Source organism: Lathyrus oleraceus, chromosome 5 (genome assembly GCF_024323335.1).
Source record: "Lathyrus oleraceus cultivar Zhongwan6 chromosome 5, CAAS_Psat_ZW6_1.0, whole genome shotgun sequence".
Classification (NCBI taxonomy): domain Eukaryota; kingdom Viridiplantae; phylum Streptophyta; class Magnoliopsida; order Fabales; family Fabaceae; genus Lathyrus; species Lathyrus oleraceus.
This window is the reverse complement of record NC_066583.1, coordinates 100,361,731-100,381,848: the sequence shown is the minus strand read 5'-3', so window position 1 is coordinate 100,381,848 and position 20,118 is coordinate 100,361,731. Positions and strand designations below refer to the sequence as shown.

Genomic DNA, 20,118 nt, shown 5'->3' with positions numbered 1-20,118 from the left:
AACGCTTTCACTATCAAAACCCTATCTCTCAATCGCTCACACTAGCCTCACAATATCCTAATCCCACCCTAAAATGCACAAATCCATGGTTTCAAAAAAAGAATCAAGTAAGAAGCTCACCTTCGGCGGTGACGACGACGACGATGAAGCTTGAATCTTCCTTCTTCGCCTCTTCAATCTAGGTTTTTTTTCGCCGTTTTTGGGATTAGGTTTTTCTGCTGTTTTCGAATTAGGGTTTCGTGGTGGTCGCCTCCTCCTCTCGCTCAAACGCTCGTTCCCTTTTATACTCACTACCTAGGGTTTTCAGGTTGGCTTATGGAGATCGAAACAAGTATCTCTGCGAAACCCTTTCGGTGTGCTCAGTTTGGATTGCCTTATTTGATGTTAAATTCGGAAACGGTAATACAAACCGTGCACTTTCTTCCTCTACTTTGTCTCAATCCCTTTTGGGTTATTTCAAAATTTACTTCCTTTGCTAATTGCTTTGTGTTTTACTGCAGTGAAAATTGGAACAATCATGGGTAACTTCAGTTTTCACACGGCCTTGGTGGAATTGGTATTTTCTAGCCTATTGGTTTTGCTGCAACATGTGATGGTGAGCCCTTGGTTATTGCTGTAAGTTTACATGGTTATATAGGTAATGCTTCACACTGTGATTAATTGGCACAACCCTGATCATGATATGTGAATGTGCTTTGATTCTAACTGCTCAATTGGGCTTTGTATTACCACGTTGTTTGCTATCTTGATTGGTTTGTGTGGCCTGAGTTAACTGCCGGCTTTTGCTCATTGCAGGTCTGGTTTGGGCATTGTGATGGACGTTGCAGAATGTGCAAGTAGATTCCTTCGTGGTTCATGTTCTTGTGAGGTGATCATGATTTGTAATTGCATAGCCTTTTGGCATGGTCTGAACTTGGTTTAAGTAGCTTGTGTAGTAGGTACATATCCATCTGCAATTCTGGTCTGTCTGCTATATGGTCTTAGGCAACCATTGCTACAGGGGGTGTTGGAGCTCAATTAAATCCAATTCTTCAGAATATTGATCACAGATGGTTTTGCCAAAGATCTTTTATTGTTCACACTGGTAGTAATTCTTTCATCTGACATGTCAATTCAATATATGAACCAACCTCTGCATAATTCTTAACTAACAGTTCTTCAAATCTTAAAACTTGCTAGAAATTGCTGAGTTCTTCTTCGTTGATACAACTCCTTTTGTGGGCAAGTACTTTTTGAAGCCAAAGGATCACAAGTATGATTGGAGAGGTGTACTTCCAAGGAAGAAGTATTTATCAAACCACTTGAAGGTAAGTCTCCTCATCACAGAAATTATAAAGATAAAAGGTGATCTAATAATCCTTTTTTATGTGTTTAATTCCAAGCAAAGGATCTGGAAACAGCATTAAGGGATTCTACTGCCAAGTGGAAGATTGTTGTGGGACATCATCCTGTACGAAGCATAGGGTACCATGGCGACACCAAAGAGCTTTTAACACACCTCCTACCAATCCTTGAGGTCAGTACTAATTATATATAGCTTAGCTTGCACTCAAACTAAGAAAACATTGTCCTGGTTATTTTAGAAGTAAGGTATATCATCCTTCATTAACAGATTAAAATCTCTCACATGCAGGCCAACAATGTTGATATGTACATGACTGGGCACGACCATTGCTTTGTGTGTTATGTTAAAGAAATTTTGCAGATCGTATGTTAGTTAGGAAAGAATCCCGCTTTGGTTATGTGTGGTATGCTAATGAATTGTCTTGGTTCATGGTTTGATAGGTGAGTCCTAGGTCTCATGTTGCAACAAATATTCAATGCTGCAGAATTTTGGTATTGCAACTTGGTTTTTGGTTCTGGAATTTCCCTATTGGTGGTTATGGAAGTTCTGTTTTTTATAGTTGGACCAAATGGAGTTGGTTAGGATTTAGTTACATGGTTATGGAAGTTGGAGACTTCAGTTAGAATTCTAACTAGTTTCTATTGTGCAGTTCCTTTGAGATTCTTATTATGCTGTAGGCTTTTGAATGCTATCAATTAGAAGGAAATTGGATTTCTACCGGTTTTTCCTTATCAGTTGAGGATGGTTGAAGAGGTTATAAGTTTGGTTAGAAAGTGTTCATTCCTGTTATGACAGTTGCAAATTGTCTATGATTTGTTAGGAAATGATTAATTTAAAATGAACTTTGGTATGAAGTCATGAAAGGTTCTGATTTGCTTTATTTCAATTGTGCAGGTTGTGGTCGTGACTTGGTTGGTTTTGTAGGTTTGACGGACATGGCCTTGAACATGGGCAATGTTGCCCGCAAATGAAGAAATGCGGTAAAAGCAAACCAACATGAGTCTTGGATGATGAACCAAGGAAAGCTGGATGGGATTTATGCGAAACATGGTTATATATTGGTTGTGATTTTGGATGAAATTTGGGAATTGGTTGAAAATGTGTTGAAGTTAGTTGTAGGTTGAAGGTTCTGTTAGGAATTGGAAAGTGATGTTGAAACCTTCTGTTATGATATTGATTTGTTATCATGTGTTGTTGAACCTTTTTTTTTTTGGAATGAATTATTGGAATGCTTGAATTTGGATTCTTGATTGAGCTTTGAGCGCATGGCTTGGCTTGTTAATGGAGCTTTGATTGTTCATTAGGATTATACTTGTAGGGTTTATGTAATATGATGAACTTGTAAGAAAATATTGTGAAATGTAATTTGGAACATGACTTTGTAATTTATGGAAATGTTGTAATGGTTGTGTAATGTCATGGTTCTGTGGTTTATGTGCTTTGAGCGCAAATGTATTTTGGAATTGGAATGAAATTGGTAAATGCAATGGTTATCTAGTGTCGGAAACTTATGACATTTACATAAAAAATGTTGTAACAAACTTGGTTTGAATGAAATGAATTTGTGGTTTATGTAATTGAAAATGTGTGAGTTATATGGCCATTGGTTTATATTTTAGATTAATTGGAATCATGGATAGGGAATTGTTGTAATGGTTGTTTTCTTGAATGATTTAGGATAGGTATGGCATGGTTAAATTTAGGAAATTTTGATGGTCATGGTTGTTAAAAGGGTTAATGGATAAGTGGATATTTGGTTATAAAAATGGATATGGATTTTAGAAATAATCCAAGACTAATCTAAATGTCAATTTAAAATTAAAAAAAACAATAAAACCAATTAAAATCAAATTAATCTATAGTTTGTTAAAATTAATTTGATATCAATTCTAACATTTATTTGAAAATTTAAAATCAATTAGAGTTTGAATCGTTAGTAAAAACAAACAATTAAGATTAAACTGAAATTTGAAATTAGACTTAATTTGAAATTAAAATCAAATTGAAAATTAAAAAGTCAAATAACTTAAATTAGAATCCATTTTGTAATTAAAAGCAACATGATCGAAAAGAAAAGCCTAGATAATGACCAATGTTTGTCAAAATCAAGACAATATGGATTTGGAAATGGACGGTTGACTTTGGTCATGAATGTTTGCAAATGAACTTTAGGCCAAGTGCCAAATGAAAAATGGAAAAATGAAAAAAATTCAGGACCAAAATCGGGGTATGACAACAGATCATCAGTGTTGTTAACCTCAATTCTTATATAAGTCCATCATCATTCAATCATTAGGTTGGACTAATCATTATCGCAGAAAATCACTAATCATCCTTACACATCCTCCAAAACTCTCACATTTTTCATGGATTCTTGAATCTCTTTGCATCAACTCCTCAACCTCACACAAAATCATATAGCTACACATGTCATCACCTTCGAACTATCGTAGAGTAGGGATCAAAGAAAAGAAGAAGTGAAGAAGAGAAGTGAAAAAGCATGGTGCGAAGAGAAAGAGAGGAGAATAGAAGCCCATATATGATTTCATTCTCATCCTCATCTTCACATCATCTTCTGAGGTAGGTTTGGATTCCATTTTTTCGTAATTCAGCCATCACGATGTAGTTTATCACATGAGGAGTCAACGCCCTAGCGTGAGTGGCTTAGATTCATCCTCCGTTCCATTTCATTTATGGAAATTAGACATAGGGTTTATCTTCATTTAGCTACGATTTGGTCCTTAGACTTAGATGTAGGTTAGTTGGTTGGGAGATTCGAATCAAGGAGATGAGGAGGAAGGTTTTGATGTATAGATTTCAATGTTTCAAGCTCCGCTGCTGCTGATGATGAGCTCCGGCATGGAGGAGGCTCGGTTCTCCGATCAGGATGGAGGGAGATTTTTAAAACTACATTGTTGTTGATCTAGCCCGTGGGGGAAAATTGTTTTCCCCTTGGTCTCTTTGTGTGTAGCTGATTGGGCTCCAGTCCCATGTACTTGCTGGTTGCACCATTCTTCTAGACTCCTGCACCCCTTGCCTGCAAAGGCAAAGGCTAGTGGGCCTTAGCGCCCAAAGTGCTTTTCAACACTGATTTCAGTGTTGCACCCCCTCCCTTTTTGTTATTTCATTTCTTGTTTTACTTCAATATTTCTGTGCTAATTCTTTTTTATTTTTAGCAAATTATTTTTGACATATTGTTTTAGTATATGTTCTATTATATTGCGTTGCATGAATTTTAATAGTCTTTCTATTTTTTGCAATTTATTTTTATTATGAGTATTTAATTTTTATGGTTTATAATTTGAATGTTATTCTCATTTCTTCTTATAATCTTGATGGATCCTTGAATATTAACATCTAACCATTGACTTATAATTCTTCTCATTTTGTTATGACGACTTGATTGATAAATCTTCCACACTTCAAATCATTGATAGATGGACGTTCGGTTGATTTATTCAAACATGTTGATAAATGATCATTGGATCATTTTTGATACTTTGAATCATTGATAGGTTGTCCCTTAATGCGCCATATTTTGAGTCATTCGATTTGTGGATAGATAATCTCAAGTAATCGGTTTTTTAAAATTTACTTCTAACATCTAACTTCTAACATTTATATCATGCATCTAACTTCTAACATTTAAATTCTTACAATTTATTTCTTTACTTCGTGTATTATAATTCTCATTACCATTCTTCACCATCATTGCTTTATTTTGTTATCTAATTTAAAATGAGCAAAAACATGATAAAAAATGGAAAAGACTTAATTTAAGGACTATAGACCACATGGACTTTGTGTATGACCTAAGCTTGGAGACTTAGAGGACTTGTTTTTGACCTTTGCTTGGAACTTGGACCAATGTGATTGACCTATACAATTTGGAGCATTATGGATTTGTAATCTTTAATTGCAAGAGAGCATTCATGGGACTACCTTAGGGAGACATGCTTTGTAATTCCATTATTCAATTGTTAGCTTAGGACACAATGCATACACAAGACTTTCTCTTGGGCTACATTACAACAAGACTCTTTATTTATCGCACAATTCCATTATACTTTTCATGTATCCCTCTCCCCACTTTAGTGTACTTTTTACTCACTTTCCTTTGTCTTGTTGTTGCTTGTTAGCCAACCTTAGGATTTAGGATCGTCACCATTTCTTAATAAGCAAACAAACTCTTGATCCAATGTCAAGCAATATTTTCTCAAATCAAATTCAAAAAACAATAAAATATGATTAAGATTGTATGCCACGAGCCTTAAGTGGTAAAGAAGAAATGAGAATGGAACTTTCCTACACCCATTCTGAGTACTTTAAACACAGGACGCTTGGCTTGGTAGTTCGAGATGTTCACCTTTACCCATAGTCTTTAGTGCAATTCGAAGTCAAGAACAATCTCTTTTCAAAAACATAAAATCAATATCAACTCATCAAACCTTTTGTTTGAGCCTTAGGGCGTCATTTCGAAAACCCTTTTTCAAGATATAAAATCAACAAAACAAACAAACATTTTGTACCACGAACTACGAGGCTCTGATTTCTCACTTCAACAAGTGAGCATACATAGGTACGAGGACCCAAATCCTTGGCGAGCACATTAATTTTCACTCCGTAAACCTTTAGCAAGTAAGCATTAAGATAACTTCACCCATTCAAGCGAGAGACAATCTAGATGGTTCCCATCGAGTACGATGGATGTAAGGGGTATTAATACCTTCCCCTTGCATAACCGACTTCCGAACCTGTTTGTGGTTGCGAAGACCATTTTTTGGGGGTTTTCTCGATATTTTCCCTTTCCTATGGAATAAATAAAATCCGATGGCGACTCTGTATTTTTCGCGTAGCGACAAACTCATACACTATTTTCCAAAGGCGAGCATGAGAAATTCATCAAATTTTGGGGATGATGAGGTTCTTGCGGGGATACAAACCATGACGGACAAACTATGATGCCAGAACCAAGCCCTGCAAGCTAGAATTCAGAACTACAATGCCAGAACATAGAGGCACTGGATGCCTAACCCTCTCTACTCAAATCTAGGACGACTTAATACTAGATAAGTTCAAGTCATCCATGTTACTGATATTTGAGGGAACAAGTGACTCACATGAGCACGTTACCACCATTAATACATATATGACAATAATATTTGTGACAAACTCCCTAAAGTGGAAGTTCATTTTTGAAACCTGTATGATCACGATACACATTCACTAATTACCACATGACCAATGTAACACCCCGATAAAAATAAGATAATTATTTAATTTAAGTTAATATTATATTTATTAATTTAATTAAATAATTGGAATTATTGGAATATTATTATTATTATTATTATTATTATTATTATTATTATTATTATTGGAATAATAATTATTGGAAAATATATATAAGTTGGAATAAGAAAAAGAGTTTCATTTGGTAAAGAGGGTTTTCACGTGAAAACAGAGAAGCGGCAGAGAAGTGGAGAAAGGGCAAAGAGGAAGAGCAAGAGAACGAAGGTTGGAGAAGAGAAAAGCTTGAAGCTAAAGGATTGCCGGATTAACTCAGGTAAGGGGGGTTTATCGTCGGTTAATGGGTATTATGGGTTAACATGTAATGGGTAGTGATAAGCCGTTGATTTGACCCTAATTGGATTATGAATGTTGAAAAATTGTGATGAATAGATGATGTGAAAACTGTAATTGAATCTGTATTTGTGTGAGTTGTGATTTCCCGAACGTATAGCTTTTTACGGAATCGGAATCGGAGGTCCGGAAGTCCTCCAACGGCGGAAAATGCGGAGAATTCTGCATTATGCTTCGTGTTAGCGCAGGAACAGCTTTCTGTCTTGCGTTAACCGGTTAACCCAGGGTGTTAACCGGTTAACACTGTTATGAACTGTGAAAATATTGCTGTTTTGCTTGCGTTAACCGGTTAACCCAGGGCGTTAACCGGTTAACACTGTTGTGATTTCTGAGAAATTGCTGTTCTGTCTGCGTTAACCGGTTAACCCAGGGCGTTAACCGGTTAACACTGTTGAGTTTTGCCAGAAAGCGTGTTCTGTGTTGCGTTAACCGGTTAACCCAGGGCGTTAACCGGTTAACACTGTTGGAAATTGGAAAAAATTAATATTTGAATAATGTGTGCATAATTGGTGTTTGGCCTATATTGGCGTATGATGTAATAGGGATTAATTCCCGCTGTTTTGAGCAGTATAGGTATTAGTGGAGTGTGTTAATACTGTGATTGATTAATTGGCATGACATGATATGATTATGTGATAAATATACTGATGATGTGTGAAAATATGCATAATGTTGTGAATGTATATATTATGCATGTGTTGGTGAATGGACTGTTTTATGGCTTAGAGTGTGAGCATATGTCCATTGTGGATTGTTGTTAATGATGTTGCATTGCTAGGTGAATTAGCATGCATATTGTGGCCTTTATGGTGGTAGCTAATTCCCATGGTGAGGAATTAGTGAGTAAATCATTGTGGATTATTGTTGATGATTTTGCATTGCTAGGTGATTTAGCATGCATATTATAGTCTGTATGGTGGTAGCTAATTCCCATAGTGAGGAATTAGTGAGTTGGTGGTAGCTAATTTCCGTGGTGAGGAATTAGTGAGTGAGTCACTAGGTCTCAAATGAGTGGGACTAGTGGGCTTGGTAGTCGTATCTGGATTTGATCGGTGAGGTGAACTATATGTTCACGAATAGTCGGTACCGCATGCATGGAGTCTCATTGCATAATGTATGTATTGTGTATAATATGAATGGATGTGTTCCAATATTATACGTGTGTTTTGATGTTTATGTTGAGTATGATTATGAGTATGAGTTGATGTTGCCATTACTGAATGTGTGATGTAATTAGGGTGATTAATGTGTTATTTACTTAGCATTACATGATATTTTATAATGCTTTTTATATCGATTGAGGAACTCACCCTTACAACTATTTTTCAGGTAACGAGCAGTGATTGAGTAGAAGCTAGTGCTTGGAGTCTAGTGTAGTCTCCTTAGTGGGCCATGCTCTGATAGATGTAACATCGGGACGGGATGTTTTACCTTGTTGAATAATTTTACATGTAATGTGTTACATGTTTTGCATGATTGATTTGATTTCTATCCGCTGCGTATTGTGCAAATGCTTTATGTTTTGAATTAATAAAAGAGCATGACAGTTATTTGGTGAATGGTGTGAAATGATTGTGTGACACCCTTAATTGCATAATTACTCTGATTGATATATTGCTATTTTAATTAAATATTTGGGGTATTTTAGAAGGGTGTTACATTAGTGGTATCAGAGCATAGTCGGTCGAGTCGAGTCATAATTATTCTGTTTCCCCTGTACGTGATAGGTGTTGTGTAACCCTATCAGTACTTATTGTTTTATCTTGTTGGGTTCTCAGAATAGAGATGGCTGGAAGAGGTAGAGACGATGCTGCGATTGCTGAGGCTCTGGGTATGCTAGCTGGAGTACTTGGAGGGAATCCGAATGTTGTGGGAATGGGAGCTGCTCGTCAACTGAGTGAGTTCCAGAAGAACAATCCTCCAATGTTCAAGGGGGCATACGATCCAGATGGTGCTCAGAAGTGGTTGAAGGAAATCGAGAGGATCTTCCGAGTGACTGAGTGTACCGATAACCAGAAGGTCAGGTTCGGTACGCATATGCTGTCAGAGGAAGCAGATGATTGGTGGGTTGCTACCCGCTCTGAGTTGGAAGCTGCTGGGGATGCTGAGATCACTTGGGCTGTGTTCAGAGAGAGATTCCTGAGGAAGTACTTTCCAGAAGATGTCAGAGGAAAGAAAGAGATAGAGTTCTTAGAATTGAAGCAGGGTAACAGGTCTGTTACTGAGTATGCTGCTAAGTTCACAGAGCTGTCGAAATATTACACTCCCTATGACGAGGCTACTGGGGAATTTTCAAAATGTGTGAAGTTTGAGAACGGGTTGCGTCCCGAGATCAAGCAGGCTATTGGATATCAGCGGATTAGAGTGTTTTCTGATTTGGTTGACTGTTGCAGGATTTTCGAACAGGATACCAAGGCCAGAGCGGAGAGCTATCAGCAGAGGGTTGATAGGAAAGGCAAGAATCAGAATGATCGTGGAAAACCGTATGCAGCTGGCAAAGGTTTCCAGAGGCAGAGTGGAATGAAGAGGCCTAGTGGGGGAGACTCCAGTGCTCCTGCTAAGTGTTACAGGTGTGGTCAGGCTGGACATCGTATCCATGAGTGTACCAGTATTGAGAAGAAGTGTTTCAAGTGTGGAAAAGGTGGTCACTTGGCTGCAGAGTGCCGGTTGAAGACTGTGACTTGTTTCAACTGTGGAGAGGTGGGTCATATCAGTCCACAGTGTCCTAAGCCGAAGAGAGAGAACCAGTCGGGAGGCAAGGTCTTTGCTTTATCGGGTTCTGAGACTTCTGCAGATGATCGTTTGATCCGAGGTACGTGTTATATTAATGGCTTTCCTCTTGTAGCTATTATTGACACCGGTGCGACTCATTCCTTTATATCTTTGGATTGTGCTGTGAAACTTAAATTAGAGATATCTGAGATGCATGGAAGTATGGTGATTGATACTCCTGCGAAGGGTTCAGTGACTACTACTTCAGTTTGTTTGAATTGTCCTTTGAGTATTTTTGGTAGAGACTTTGGAATAGACCTAGTGTGTCTTCCACTAGTGCAGATTGATGTTATTCTGGGTATGAACTGGTTGGTGGGTAACCGAGTTTATATCAACTGTTTTGATAAGACTGTGATCTTTCCTGAGATTGAGGAAGGAAAGGATTTGTTTCTATCAGCGAGGCAGGTGAATGAGACAGTAGAAGATGGGGCAGAGTTGTTTATGCTGTTAGCGACTTTGGAGGCTAAAGATAAACTGGTGATTTGCGACCTAGCTGTGGTGTGTGATTTTCCTGATGTGTTCCCGAAAGAAGTGAATGAATTACCGCCAGAGCGTGAAGTTGAGTTCTCGATTGATTTGGTACCTGGTACTAGGCCGGTGTCGATGGCTCCGTACCGTATGTCTGCTGTTGAGTTAACTGAACTGAAGAGTCAGTTGGAAGATCTGTTGGATAAGAAATTTATTCGTCCGAGTGTGTCACCGTGGGGTGCACCAGTGTTATTGGTTAAGAAGAGAGAAGGTTGACTACTGCTCCTATTCTGATATTACCGAGTTCGTCGGAATCATTTGAGGTTTACTGTGATGCTTCATTGTTGGGCTTGGGTGGTGTGTTGATGCAGAATAAGCAGGTTATAGCTTATGCTTCGAGACAACTGAGGGTTCATGAGAGGAACTATCCGACACACGATTTAGAGTTGGCAGCTGTGGTATTTGTTCTGAAGTTATGGAGGCATTACTTGTACGGGTCAAGATTTGAGGTTTTCAGTGACCATAAAAGTTTAAAGTATTTGTTTGATCAGAAAGAGCTGAATATGAGACAGAGGAGATGGTTAGAGTTTCTGAAGGATTATGACTTTGGTTTGAATTACCATCCGGGTAAAGCAAACGTAGTGGCTGATGCATTGAGTCGGAAATCATTGCATATGTCTATGTTAATGGTTAAGGAATTGGATTTAATTGAGCAGTTTAGAGACTTGAGTTTGGTGTGTGAGAGTACTCACAATAGTGTTAAACTGGGAATGTTGAAGTTAACGAGTGGTATTCTGGATGAGATTAGAGAGGGTCAGAAATCCGATGTGCTTTTGGTTGATAAGTTGACTCTAGTGAATCAAGATCAAGGTGGTGAATTCAGAGTTGATGAGAATGGTGTTTTGAAATTTGGTAATCGGGTGTGTATTCCGGATGTTACCGAACTTAAGAAGAGTATTCTTGAGGAAGGACATCGTAGTGGCCTGAGTATTCATCCTGGGGCTACGAAGATGTATCATGATTTGAAAAAATTATTTTGGTGGCCGGGAATGAAAAGAGAAATTGTGAGTTTTGTTTATTCTTGTTTGACTTGTCAGAAGTCGAAGATTGAGCATCAGAAGCCGTCTGGGCTAATGCAACCGTTGGCTATTCTAGAGTGGAAGTGGGATAGTATCAGTATGGATTTTGTTTCTGGTTTACCGAGGACAAGTAAGAATTTTGAAGCTATTTGGGTGATTGTAGATAGATTGACGAAATCGGCTCATTTCATTCCGATCAGAATGGATTATCCGTTAGAGAGATTAGCCGAGTTGTATATTGAGAAGATTGTAAGTTTGCATGGTATTCCGTCGAGTATTGTTTCGGACAGAGATCCTAGATTTACATCGAAGTTTTGGGAAGGTTTGCAGAAGGCTTTGGGAACTAAGCTGAGATTGAGTTCTGCATATCATCCGCAGACTGATGGTCAGACTGAGAGGACGATTCAGTCACTGGAGGATCTTTTGAGGGCTTGTGTTTTGGAAAAGGGAGGTACTTGGGATTGTTATTTACCTTTGATTGAGTTTACCTACAACAATAGTTTTCATTCGAGCATGTATGGCACCGTTTGAAGCCTTGTATGGTAGGAGATGTCGGACGCCTTTATGTTGGTATGAGCCCGGTGAGAGTGCTGTGGTTGGACCGGAGATTGTTCAACAGACTACGGAAAAGATTAAGATGATTCAGGAGAAGATGAGAATTGCTCAGAGTCGTCAGAAGAGTTATCACGACAAGAGGAGGAAGTCACTTGAGTTTCAAGAGGGAGATCATGTGTTTCTTCGCGTTACTCCGATAACTGGGGTTGGTCGAGCTTTGAAGTCGAAGAAGTTGACACCTCGATTTATTGGTCCTTATCAGATTTTGGAGAGGATAGGGGAGGTAGCCTATCGTATCGCTTTACCGCCGTCACTTGCGAATTTGCATGAGGTTTTTCATGTGTCTCAGTTGAGGAGGTACATTCCTGATCCGTCGCATGTAGTCCAAATAGATGATGTACAGGTGAGAGATAACCTGACTGTTGAAACATCACCTATGAGGATCGAGGATCGAGAATTGAAGCAGTTGCGGGGTAAAGAGATTGTTTTGGTAAAGGTAGCTTGGGGAGGACCAGCAGGTGGCAATGTGACTTGGGAACTTGAGAGTCAGATGAAGGAGTCTTATCCGGAGTTATTCGCTTGAGGTATGTTTTCGAGGACGAAAACTCTTTTAGTGGGGGAGAGTTGTAACACCCCGATAAAAATAAGATAATTATTTAATTTAAGTTAATATTATATTTATTAATTTAATTAAATAATTGGAATTATTGGAATATTATTATTATTATTATTATTATTGGAATAATAATTATTGGAAAATATATATAAGTTGGAATAAGAAAAAGAGTTTCATTTGGTAAAGAGGGTTTTCACGTGAAAACAGAGAAGCGGCAGAGAAGTGGAGAAAGGGCAAAGAGGAAGAGCAAGAGAACGAAGGTTGGAGAAGAGAAAAGCTTGAAGCTAAAGGATTGTCGGATTAACTCAGGTAAGGGGGGTTTATCGTCGGTTAATGGGTATTATGGGTTAACATGTAATGGGTAGTGATAAGCCGTTGATTTGACCCTAATTGGATTATGAATATTGAAAAATTGTGATGAATAGATGATGTGAAAACTGTAATTGAATCTGTATTTGTGTGAGTTGTGATTTCCCGAACGTATAGCTTTTTACGGAATCGGAATCGGAGGTCCGGAAGTCCTCCAACGGCGGAAAATGCGGAGAATTCTGCATTCTGCTTCGTGTTAGCGCAGGAACAGCTTTCTGTCTTGCGTTAACCGGTTAACCCAGGGTGTTAACCGGTTAACACTGTTATGAACTGTGAAAATATTGTTGTTTTGCTTGCGTTAACCGGTTAACCCAGGGCGTTAACCGGTTAACACTGTTGTGATTTCTGAGAAATTGTTGTTCTGTCTGCGTTAACCGGTTAACCCAGGGCGTTAACCGGTTAACACTGTTGAGTTTTGCCAGAAAGCGTGTTCTGTGTTGCGTTAACCGGTTAACCCAGGGCGTTAACCGGTTAACACTGTTGGAAATTGGAAAAAATTAATATTTGAATAATGTGTGCATAATTGGTGTTTGGCCTATATTGGCGTATGATGTAATAGGGATTAATTCCCGCTGTTTTGAGCAGTATAGGTATTAGTGGAGTGTGCTAATACTGTGATTGATTAATTGGCATGACATGATATGATTATGTGATAAATATATTGATGATGTGTGAAAATATGCATAATGTTGTGAATGTATATATTATGCATGTGTTGGTGAATGGACTGTTTTATGGCTTAGAGTGTGAGCATATGTCCATTGTGGATTGTTGTTAATGATGTTGCATTGCTAGGTGAATTAGCATGCATATTGTGGCCTTTATGGTGGTAGCTAATTCCCATGGTGAGGAATTAGTGAGTAAATCATTGTGGATTATTGTTGATGATTTTGCATTGCTAGGTGATTTAGCATGCATATTATAGTCTGTATGGTGGTAGCTAATTCCCATAGTGAGGAATTAGTGAGTTGGTGGTAGCTAATTTCCGTGGTGAGGAATTAGTGAGTGAGTCACTAGGTCTCAAATGAGTGGGACTAGTGGGCTTGGTAGCCGTATCTGGATTTGATCGGTGAGGTGAACTATATGTTCACGAATAGTCGGTACCGCATGCATGGAGTCTCATTGCATAATGTATGTATTGTGTATAATATGAATGGATGTGTTCCAATATTATATGTGTGTTTTGATGTTTATGTTGAGTATGATTATGAGTATGAGTTGATGTTGCCGTTACTGAATGTGTGATGTAATTAGGGTGATTAATGTGTTATTTACTTAGCATTACATGATATTTTATAATGCTTTTTATATCGATTGAGGAACTCACCCTTACAACTATTTTTCAGGTAACGAGCAGTGATTGAGTAGAAGCTAGTGCTTGGAGTCTAGTGTAGTCTCCTTAGTGGGTCATGCTCTGATAGATGTAACATCGGGACGGGATGTTTTACCTTGTTGAATAATTTTACATGTAATGTGTTACATGTTTTGCATGATTGATTTGATTTCTATCCGCTGCGTATTGTGCAAATGCTTTATGTTTTGAATTAATAAAAGAGCATGACAGTTATTTGGTGAATGGTGTGAAATGATTGTGTGACACCCTTAATTGCATAATTACTCTGATTGATATATTGCTATTTTAATTAAATATTTGGGGTATTTTAGAAGGGTGTTACAACCAACAGTCAAATAAATCAAAATATGCATTTTTGAATGAGTGGTAGCCATTACCTATTTACTTTGTATGTACAATAAAAAATCAACACCATATTAACAATATTCAACAACTTCACTGAATCAAAATGTGTCCAAAAGATGTCAACAACAACATTTAAGTCTCCCATATTTCTACTCCAACACATGTATTTCTCTCCATGAATAAGACTTCACAACATTTGCATTTCTGTTAGGTGCCTCTCTTGCTCATATTGTATATAGCTCTAGCCTTATACACTTAGGTAACACTCGTGAGGTTTTCTGAACCTTTGTCTTTCAAAGTAGCAACTATGTACCTTGAAGTCATATTGTACTTCGTCATGTCATTCAAAAACTGTTTTCATGATCTTTTATACGACCAAATATGTCATAGCCATCTAAATCCTTAGATAATTTATGATTATGCAACTCGCACCTAACAATCACCTTCCAACTACTACCACTTGACACATATCTCAGCCTAAAAGGATATTCAACTTTCGTACTATAAATGCCTTTTGAGGAATTATTGCTTTCAGATGCATTCTTTCTTTTGTAGTTTCCTTCTCTCTCACAACCCATAATCAATTTATCTTTCCTCTCTTGCATCCTATTTGCGGTATCAAAATGAATAATGACAACGATAATACCATGTTATTTACCAATAGACTGTGCCCATGTTAATACTTTAGACCAGGATTGCAATATCTATCATTTACAACATATAAAGAGTAAACTATCAATATCATATAAATAATTTTTTTATTTTAAATTTTGATCTTGTAAAGAAAACATACAACACCAGTGGTGAAGAACTGCCTAAAATACGTATAGGAATCTATAGACGAGTCTAACGGTTATGGGCCTCACAAGTAAAACGTTATTCTACACTATCAAAAATATTGTAGGTAGGAGAAGTTCCGATATACCAGAAACTTGGTAAATTTCAGAAATTTTAGATGTTAACCGAAAAATTTCAAAATTCCTAATAAAACATATAAAATTTATCAAAATTTATCAAAAACCCGATAAAACTGTATGTTTTTTCCATAATATATCAGATTTTCGTATATTTCTGGTATAAATGCAAACTTTCCACAAAATTGCGAAAAAAAATTGTATCAAAAGTTTAATTTTCACTATAGAAAATTTTGAAAATTTTATAGTTTAGTAAAATTAATATATTTTTAAAAAATATAAATTTTAGTTTGATAAATATTGGCAGAGACTTTTTTTGTCAATACGAAAATATATGGGGCGCCAGATATAGAAAAGGGGGTGAGAGAATAAATTCTCCATGGATCATAAAGAAAGCCCAAGAATACGCATAGTAAAGAAGCGAAGAAAATTTTACCTTGTACCCCTACAGTTAGCCCCATACCCCTACAAAATTTTAATAATTCCCATTCTACCCTTAATTGGTTTTGACCAATTTACCATTTCATTTTTACCATTCAGTTGAAAATTTCAGAAATTACACTTTCACACCCCTCGCACCGGAACTCCTGCGAAAAGACTTCCGGTATGTATTTTTCCCAAACCGAAAGACTTAAAGAATGACTTCCGGAACACACAAAAAAGCAAACCGGAACACTTCATGAAAGAGTTCCGGTTCAATTAAAAAAATTTACAAAATCGGAACACTTCTTGAAAGAGTTCCGGTGAACAAATTTTACATACCGGAACTCTTTGGAGAAGTGTTCCGGTATGTATTATTATGTGTTCCGGAAGTCTTTCAAGAAGTCTTCCGGTTCGCTTTTTTTTATATTTTTTTATATTTTGCAGGAATGGAAAATCTTCCCCAAATATGTGTAGATACTACTGATGCGTTTATGACGACGGAAAGATTTGGTACACGAGAAGAGGTTATCAGATGGATTAAAGAGGTTGGAATCAACAATAAAGTAACTGTTATTATCAGTCGTTCAGATACTGAAACGGGGAAGAGAGAGAGAAGTAACAAAATAATATTTGGTTGTGATAAAGGTGGGAAACACAAGATTAGTGATAGTGGTACCCAAAGTGCGTCGAAGAAATGTGGATGTCCATTTAAAATCAGGCCGACTCCGGCGAAAGATGGATCTGGTTGGAAGGTTGATGTAAAATGTGGGTTACATAATCATGGTTTACCGGATAGATTAGAAGGTCATTCGTTTATTGGTAGGTTGACCACAAATGAGAAGCAACATGTCGCTGATTTGGCAAAGAGACATGTAGCACCTAGACACATATTGCTTTCCTTGCAAGACAATTATCCTGAGAATGTCACTCAGATTACGCAAGTATATAAGCATAAGAGTGTGATACAAAAAGAGATAAGAGGTCCTAGGAGTGAGATACAACATCTGTTTAAGCTTATTGAGGATGCAGGATATGTGTATTGGAGTAGAAAAAAGGATGACTCGGAAGTGGTGAGAGAGATATTTTGGGCACATCCTGATTCAGTTAAGTTGTTGAATATATTTCCGATTGTGTTAGTTATGGATAACACCTACAAGACAAACAAATATAGACAGCCTTTGTTTGAAATTGTTGGCATGACATCGACCGAGTTGACTTTTGCTGTTGGATTTGCGTATATGGAGTCTGAGCAAACAGAGAATTTTTGCTGGGTATTGGAGAAATTAAAAGAGTTGTTTGTGAAGAAAGACATGTGTCCACAAGTGATTTTGACAGATAGAGATCTTGCTTTGATGAAAGCAATTGAAGTTGTGTTTCCCAGCTCGATTAATTTGCTATGTAGATTTCACATTAACAAAAACGTTGGTGCCAAATGCAAACAACATGTGGTGAATGACCTGTAAAAGACGATAGACACATTATGGATGGAAGTTGTCTGGGCTAGTGATGAGGTTGAGTATGGTCAGCGGTTGCATCAACTTGAGCAAGCATGTGTTGATTATAGTGGATTTATTAATTATGTGAAAGACACATGGTTGACTCCACATAGGCATAGATTTATTGGAGCATGGATTAATCGAGTGCTACATTTGGGTAACACAACGACTAATCGGTACGTCTTATAATTTTGTATGTGTTATTTTTATATCTGATATTATTTCTATGTATTTTTTATGTGTTATTTTCAATATTTTTAGGCAATCTCACAAGGCAATCTCAACCATCACAAACTTCGAAGAAGATCAAATTATCAAAGAAGCAACCACAATTCATTCTTCAATTTCCTAATCATATTAGGTCATACATTGAAGATGTAGTTAATGTTGAATCAGATGGTAATTGTGGATTTAGAGTCATTGCATCATTGCATGGATATGGTGAGGATGGTTGGCCAATGGTTCGTAGAGAGTTGGGGTTGGAATTAATAGACAAGGATAGGTCAACTTTGTATGACAAGTTATTTTCTAATCGGTTGTCAGTAGTGAGAGAATCTTTGATGATAGAATCCTTTGGTTCACAGCCACCTGAAAAATGGATGAGTCTACCAGATATGGGTTACTTGATAGCGAATCGCTATAATGTTGTACTTGTCTGTTTAGGCAATCCGTGCATGACTTTCTTTCCGATGACAAGTTCACATTCACCAAATGTCTCTATTTATTGCATTGGTTTTGTTAACCGCAATCATTGGGTTCAGGTACGTATTTATATGCCTAAATACAAACATTATTTCAGTTAATATTTTATGTTATATGACTTAATCTTTTAATTATTTTACTTTATCATGTTAACATGAAAGAGGGGTTTCCATTGCCACCGGTCACATTAGATTGGAAGAAATTTCGTTCTCATATAGCAACTACTTGGATGTTAGGATTTGCAGGACGTATGCAACATTGGCAATTACTTACACCTGTATTAGCATGACTATGTACTCAAAACATAAATATGTAATCAAAACATGAATTTTATATTAATATGTCTATTATATTCAAAGCTTAATACGTAAAATCAATGTGAACGAGAAATATGCAAAGCTTCAAATAAATCAGAAAACTATGGATCTTCCTCTTCGGCATTAACCTGTCTCAGATAGCGATGAATCAATGTAGGAACTGGTACCTCTCTAGGAGCGTCACGATGGGGATGGACCAACCGTGGATGGGAAACACAATAATACCACTCCAGATAACCGTCTACTGCATCAGATGGAGTGGTGGCCACGGTAGATGAACCGATCACAGCGATAACACTCTGATGGTAACTGATCAAATCAACATCAATATCCGTCGCCATCATACAATCCAGAGGTGGGGATGGAACATACTGCCTATACTCGAACTGACGTAAACATCTATCAGGCAAGTATGGGACAACTGTTTCACCCCACTTCAAACAGCCCCTGTAAAGACATATCTCATCAAATACACACCATGCTCTATGATCCTCAAATGGTCGTCATATGACGTCGGCAGGTGTCAGCTCGTCCAAAATAGGTCGTAAATCATCGACCTTTAGGACTCCCTGCATATACGACCATCTCATCGCTCGGGGAAGACCATAGTTATCAGCAGATTTCCAATTCTCCCCTCTTTTTCCAACAGTTGGAAAGTACTCGTGAATCCAACACTGTTACAAAATACAAACATAATAAATAAAACAAATTAAGTTAACATATTTTATAAAATGAATCCAACACTTAATTAACAAATTAAATTATATACCTGTAGGAGAGTAGGATATCCACCGAGCTGTTTGCAACTGTACATGGGCGCATCTCCAAGATATCGGTAGAGGGTAACTAGTGCAGCTGCTCCCCAACTATATCCTGAACATCCATCCAAGTCCCTAAACAGGAGGAGGTATCGTGCCTCTACAAGTGTAAAGGTCTTATCAGCAAATATGGTGGAACCCACCAACATCAATAGATATGCTCTAGTCGCATATGCCCAGCTGGAAGCAACTCTATAATGTACGAATAAATCATATAACCACTCCAACTTGTAATACGACCCCCTGCAGCTACGAACATGTGACTGTGCCTGACCCTGTGACACTCCTAGGTAGTCAACAGCAAGTTCAACAGCTAGCTCTTCAGTCACATCTTGAGGACTCCAGAAGATACCCCTGATGGACAAGTGAAGTAGACATGCGACATCATCTAAAGTAATGCTCATTTCACCAAACGGCATGTGAAATGAAGATGTCTCTAGATGCCATCTTTCCACAAATGCAGAGACAAGATTTGTGTCTATCTTGTTCAGACTGGTTCTCTGCAGTGAAGATAAACCAGATCTAGATACCCAACTCTCCATTTGTGGTGGAAGAGCCAATGGAACCCTAGAAGTCAACTTCAGTCCATGTCCGGCAACCTTCAACTCTTTCTTTGGACCTCTTTCCTAAAAACAATTAAAACACATATTAGAAAACAAATTATAAAATATTCAACTATTATTCATTTTCAAATATAGCCCGTTTACTTACCTCACCGAACCATACATGTCGAGCAACATGATGCTCGTACTTCACCAAAAGAGACGTATCGTACGGCCCTCCTGGATATCCAGCCGGCTCAGCTACAGCTGCAGATGAAGATGCACCCCGATCTAATGTGCGGACTGGAATCCGGCCATCTGCACCTCGTCTTCGAACCACTGCAAAAAAAATGTTTTAAA

General features: G+C 37.7%; 1 pseudogene; it reads left to right on the top strand.

Annotated features, from left to right (window-relative positions):
• The first annotated feature begins 974 nt into the window (after positions 1 to 974).
• LOC127078999 (purple acid phosphatase 3-like) lies at positions 975 to 2,316 on the top strand (annotated as a pseudogene).
• The last annotated feature ends 17,802 nt before the right edge of the window (positions 2,317 to 20,118 follow it).